Source organism: Tetrao urogallus (assembly GCF_951394365.1).
Source record: "Tetrao urogallus genome assembly, chromosome: 8".
Lineage (NCBI taxonomy): Eukaryota > Metazoa > Chordata > Aves > Galliformes > Phasianidae > Tetrao > Tetrao urogallus.
The window spans coordinates 32,513,524-32,519,523 of NC_136821.1; positions in this window are offsets into that span (position 1 = coordinate 32,513,524).

Genomic DNA, 6,000 nt, shown 5'->3' on the forward strand with positions numbered 1-6,000 from the left:
CATTTTGCCTTGCTTCATCGCCAGTATGACTAATAACATATGCACAACAGTGGCTCCAGACAAGCTGCTCTCAGGATGACGGCCCTGCAGCCATTTGTAGGGAGCTGCATTCTGTGGTTGCAAGGAGAGAGCTGCTGCCTGCATATCACCGTTTCTTTTCAAGTCTGATTGTCTGATGTGGAACCATAGAATCCTAGAATGGCCTGGTTTGAAAAGGACCACAGTGCTCATCCAGTTCCAACCCCCTGCTATGTGCGGAATCACCAACCAGCAGCCCAGGCTGCCCAGAGCCACATCCAGCCTGGCCTTGAATGCCTGCAGGGATGGGGCATCCACAGCGTCCTTGGGCAACCTGTTCCAGTGCCTCACCACCCTCTGGGTGAAAAACTTCCTCTTGATATCCAACCTAAATCTCTCCTGTCTCAGTTTAAAACCATTCCCCCTTGTCCTCTCACTATTAGCACTCCTCACTTGCAGGATCAGAAAGGGATGTTTCACACTGGTGAAACTTTGGCTGACAAACTTGGTAGAGTTGGCTGTTAGGTCAAAAAGTGAGTGGTTCAAGATCCAGCAGGCAGTCATCAGTAGACGCAAAAATAATGTTTTGATCTGAATGTTATAGTAACAATAACGCCTTGTTGTTGAATATTTTTCATTTGGACATGGCTTTTGTATGTAGCCAGTCAGTTTTGTTATTGCCTGAAGTTAGAAGTTAGGCCACTGTTAAATAACTGTGCTTGATTGCAAAGATTTCTTGTATCTTTGCCAAATGTAGGTGGGTGGTAAGCTGAGTGTCCCTGCCACAGCGTCTGCAGGATATCTAATCTGTGTTCTTTGCTGTGGCGATGACAGAATTTTCTGCAGGTGAAAAAACCCTCTTCAGAATCATCATTATTATTTTCCAGTCTTTAGAACAGTTCCCACCCTCCCCGCCCCGTGCCTCAATTTGAGAACAGCTAAACCATTACAACAGAAATCCCCTTTCTTCCTCCAGCCAAAAATGCTGCCTTGCAGTTCACCTGTCGTCTCTGCTCAGTGTGGGCACTTGGATTTGTGGAAATTTAGTGTGGGAGCAGCAACACAAAGCTCTTATCTTCCTACCGCCTCCTCATTGTCCTGTTTTGTTCAAAGGCTGAGTGATGGCATGAGACAGCAGAGATTTGTTGGGTCATCAGTTCTAATACAGACCTTGGGAAGCCATATCTTCAAGGCTTGGGATGGTCTACGTGGTTCCCCCAGCAGGTGCAATAGCAGTAGGGGGCGGGCTGCTTGTTTGGGGATAGGATTGCCCCACGGTGAGCTGCAAAGGCTGTGGCATGGCCACAAGAATGTGCCCACCTTGGAGGATTTCCTTCCTGGCTTGGGAGATATTTTGGAGGTCCAGAAATGGTAAGATGGTGCCAACAATCCTGGCATAGGTGCATGTCTTCCCTCCTGGCTCTACGAGCAAACATCTTTTGAAGGGTAATCAGGGCCGTGCATGGATTTTGTATCTGCTTACAAATCTTGCTTTACTGATGGATTCCTATTATGTGCTTCTCCAAAAATAATTTTAAGAAACTTCCCTTTGAATTTGTTGACTTTCCAGCCCAATCACAAAAGCAGAATAGAATAACTGAATCTAGCACTTCCTGATTGTTGTCAGCTGTTCTTGGTTGGCTACAATGCGTAACTGTTATTGATCTTGTGGGAGTAAAACTAACAGTGCTTTTGGTTTTGGATCCAGAGAGATATTTATCTTTTCATCTTTGACTACCATTTTCTATGAAGGAACAATCTGTAAATTCACACTGTAAGTTCACACTGCAGTTGCATGTTTCATTACAATGATTTTCATTGGAAGTATTGAGCAAGATGCTGAGCTTTTTTTTCTTGTACAACCTTCTGCTCTGTTTCTGTCTGGTGATATCTCCAAGGGCTGATGGGTGTCGTTGGTATGTGGGATTCTGGCAGTGGAATCATTTTAAAGCGTAGGTCTTCATAATCTATTGAAACTGTATGATAATTTAGGATTTTTGATGTATATATCTTATCTATACATAGTAGTCAGGTCCAATGCACAGCTGTTTAATAGTGTATTGATTATCCGGTTTACAAACCTATCAGAAACAGAGTAGAGACATGAATGCAATGAGTAAGCAGTAGGGTTAGTTCATCCTTTGCCATGACATCTATTTAGATGTCTTTCCTGTATCAAACCCCATGAGAAAAAGGGGAGAGTGCTGAGAACCCTATTTTCTGCTCCTTTCCTCCCTGCCAGGCCAGGTTTGTGGGAAAGTGAAGGAATGGAGCAGCTGCAAGGTGAGCAGGTCCTTCCTTTGGCCATGTTATTCCCATCTTACCCAATAGTCCCAAACAAGACACTTGCAAGTGCCTTGTAGCTGTGGTGCAATGAACAAAAGGAGGCCGACCTGTTTTCCTTAGCTGCTTGTTCTCTTCCAGCCTGCCAGAGTTTGCTGGCCTGGATAAGGCTGCTTCTTACCCTTGTAAAGCACTCATCTCTCTACCAGAAGGCAGTGAGCTGAGCCTATGGGTCACTTTGATCCAACGATGCTTTATGCGCCATAGAGTGAAAAAAGGTTGCTCTCCTTTCAATCTGAGCGTGGAAATTACTGAAGATAATTTGTTGTATCATTTGTTGTAGTATTTGCTGCTCTTCTCTCTTCAGTTTGAGTTTGACTTAAAATGGGTCAAGAGGACCCCATGTTATGGAGCAAATTGAACTCCCCATGAAACAAGTCGATTTAATGGGGTCGGTTGCTTTATTCCCTTCATTAAGATATGTTCTGCTCAATATGGCTTAATAGTTATTTACACATTAGTAAATAATATGTTATTTCTGAATTCATCCATGTCATTTCTCAATTCATGCATATGTAATAATAACTTTTTACTCATTTTCTGTCCTTTCCAGTGAATAGGAATTTAAAGGCTGCCTCCCAAGATGCAAGCACAATTTTGCTCATTGACATCAACGCAGTACATAGAGAGGACGTATAGCCAAAGGTTTTCTGATATATATATATATATTTTTCTATCAAAAATGAACTTTTCTAAATCATTTTTTCTTGGAAAGTACTAGACCAATTTTTATCACTGAAGTGCCAGTGCCCTGGAAAGATGGAGTTTTTTTGATAGTACATTACGAAAAAGGATCATAAACTGAACTTCATATTGCACCAGATGACAGCACCTTCAAAATGTTGTGCTATTTTGTAGTTTGGGTGAACAACAGTGAAATTGTCAGCGTGTCAGGAATCGACTGGAAGCGTCCTCTAAATTCTCACTACCGAAGGGATGGTAACAATAGAAAATAAAGGCAGTGCTCAGAGTTCAGCAACATACCTTTTTACACTGCATAATGCCAGCAGAGACTCAGAACAATAGGTAAATCTGAGGGGGAAGAAAATGGAAACTGCTTGCAGGAGGCTGAGATAAGAGTTCCAAAACAACTCTCTGAATTCTGCATTGCTAATGTCTTAGTTTGTTTGTATGCACAGAGAGAGCTGGTAAAACAAGACAGAATAATCTGAATAATTGCTGCGAATGGGAAAACATGCAGTGAGGTGATATAATGAGAGATAGATGGTACATTAGTGTGCATGTTGCAAATGTTATCAAAAGGTTATCATCAGCTGCTGGTGCAAGCAGGCAATGGAGCAGCTGCAGTGCCTCTGAAAGCAGTGCTCATGCAGGAGAAGGAATGGAAAGCAATTCAGTTCCCTGTTTTGTGAGCTTTGTCTGTGGGAGTTCAGACAGTTTTTCACACGTGAAAGGTTGGAATGATCAGCAGGAGAAATTCTGGAGTGGTAATATTGTGCTCTCTGCTGCAAGTACACAAAGGTCGTTAGGTAGGAAGCGCTGTGAACATTTAAAGACGTAACTTGATGTTCGTTTCATTGCCTGTCAGTGGGGAAAGGGGTTCTTGGGACACGAGATAATTACACTTCTAGGTTTTTCTTTATTGTCATGGATGTTTGAAAGTATCTTTCAATGAAAATGTAATTTCCTAACCTTGTGAGTCTAGGAGCTGTGGTTTCCAAGCTGTTTTGAGAGTCCACATCAAATCTGTGGCAATCAGGAGTAGCTCTGATCACTTCGTGCCTGTTCAGCCCCTATGAAGAGCAACCTTCCCTATGCATTATGAGTCCGTAACTCATAATGCAGTCTGACAAACCAAAGTCTGTTCCTGCCCCGAAATGTGCGTGCCTCAGGTAGTGAAAAAGTGGCTGGAAATACAGCAGTAGAAGAGGCTGGAAGAAAAGCCAGGCACAAACTGGTGTTTGGAACAGTGGCAATTCTTCATTTTTTCCTTCTCTTTTTTTCCCCTCTCACCAGGGAGAACCATGTGTGAATACAGCTGAGGACTGAGGCTGTTATAGCAGCAATGATAGATCTGTGATGGAAAGTTCCTAGAAAATAAAACCTTCGTGGGAGCTGCTGGCACGTAGCCTTGGTGCTCAGCTCTCACTAGATCCCTTGGCCGTGGCTACATGTGCCCCTGTTTCCTCATTCCCTCAACACTGCCTCCTCCTGTGTTGTTTTGTTTTGTTTTCCCTATTAATTTTCATCAGGATTAACTTTCCCCAAGAAGCAGTGCTTTCAGCTCTATGCAGGACAAGCAGGCAGCCACATTTTGGGACAAATGTTAAGTGCAGTTTCAGTCTGTGTGAAGCTGGGTTTGTTTTCCTTTAAACTAGATACACAAACTTGTAGAGTAAATATCCTGCTGGGAAGTTTAGCAGTCAGCCTATTTGCTCAGTTTCAGCAAGCCTCAGGTTGGTTTCTAGCTTGGCTTGGATCCTCCCTCCCTGTCAACACTCGAGGAATTTATGCTCCTAGGGCAAGGCATCCTCAGCCTGTCTCACTGGCACTGTTCCTTCAGTAAATCAGGGCACGCTCACTGCCATTGGTGCATCTCATGACGTGTCCTGCTGGCCCTGCAAGGAGTCCTTCTGCCCTCTCTCCACTCTTTGTTCCGTCCTACCGACCTATCTGCTGCTCACAGGCACATGAGACACTCTCCATGGCCTCTGACAGAGGAGTGCTCTCATCCCCATGATGGTTAAAGCACTCAGAGGAAGGCAGGCTGCCAGCCCTAAATCAGGTAGCATGTTGCCCTGATGGGCTTTATTAAAGTTAGTATTGCCTTTCCTTTACATGCAAGCACGCGGAACAAAACATTTCATTTCTGAGCAAATTGAATGTCAAGTGGAATGATGTGGTGGAGGGGTTCCGTTCTGCAGAGATAAATAAATGAAGTTCAATCCAGGGCTATTTGGTTACTTTCACTCTGGTTTTGGGTTCAGCAAAAGGATGAGGATGTTGAGGCAGCTGATTCTGGAGAGGAAAGAAGCGTGACAAAATTCTTGTGTTGTGGGTAAATGTAAAACTAAGATTGGGAGCAGCATGGGGTCATGGGTTAGAAATAGAGACAGGGCTGTCGAGAGCTCCCTCGAGTGCTGTTAAGATGGGCTGGTAAGTTTCCCAGAGAGGATCAGGGATGGCCTTGTATAGATTTTGCTGTTAGTTTCATAACTGTTCTGTAATTATTACAAAGAAGCTGTAATACTCATTTGTAAAAGCGTGGCAACCTGAAGAGCTAAGTGATGCAGCCTTGTAGCAACCGTAGAGCAGTGAGAGTCAAGAGCTATTGATCCAGATGTCCCAGGGGCATTGCTCCTGTTTTAATCAATGACAATTTGATTTCAAAGGGTCCATGCCTTCATCTCAAGTGCACACATTTGGCTCTCTTTTGCAGCTGCTTTGTGACCAGTTCAGAGGCTTTCCAGGGCCACTGAATGATCTCTGGAGAGAGAATCCTCCAGGAGGGAGTTTAGGGCTGCAGCTCATTTTCAGAAAGAAACTTATTTCTGTCAGCTAATGGTCCTAAGGGAAAGGATCAGCTCAGGCTGACTGTGTACTGCCCAGGAACAGCGTCCTGCTCTCTGCTGTATTAGCTTCCCATTAACTTTCATGAATGGTTTCATGATTAAAGGA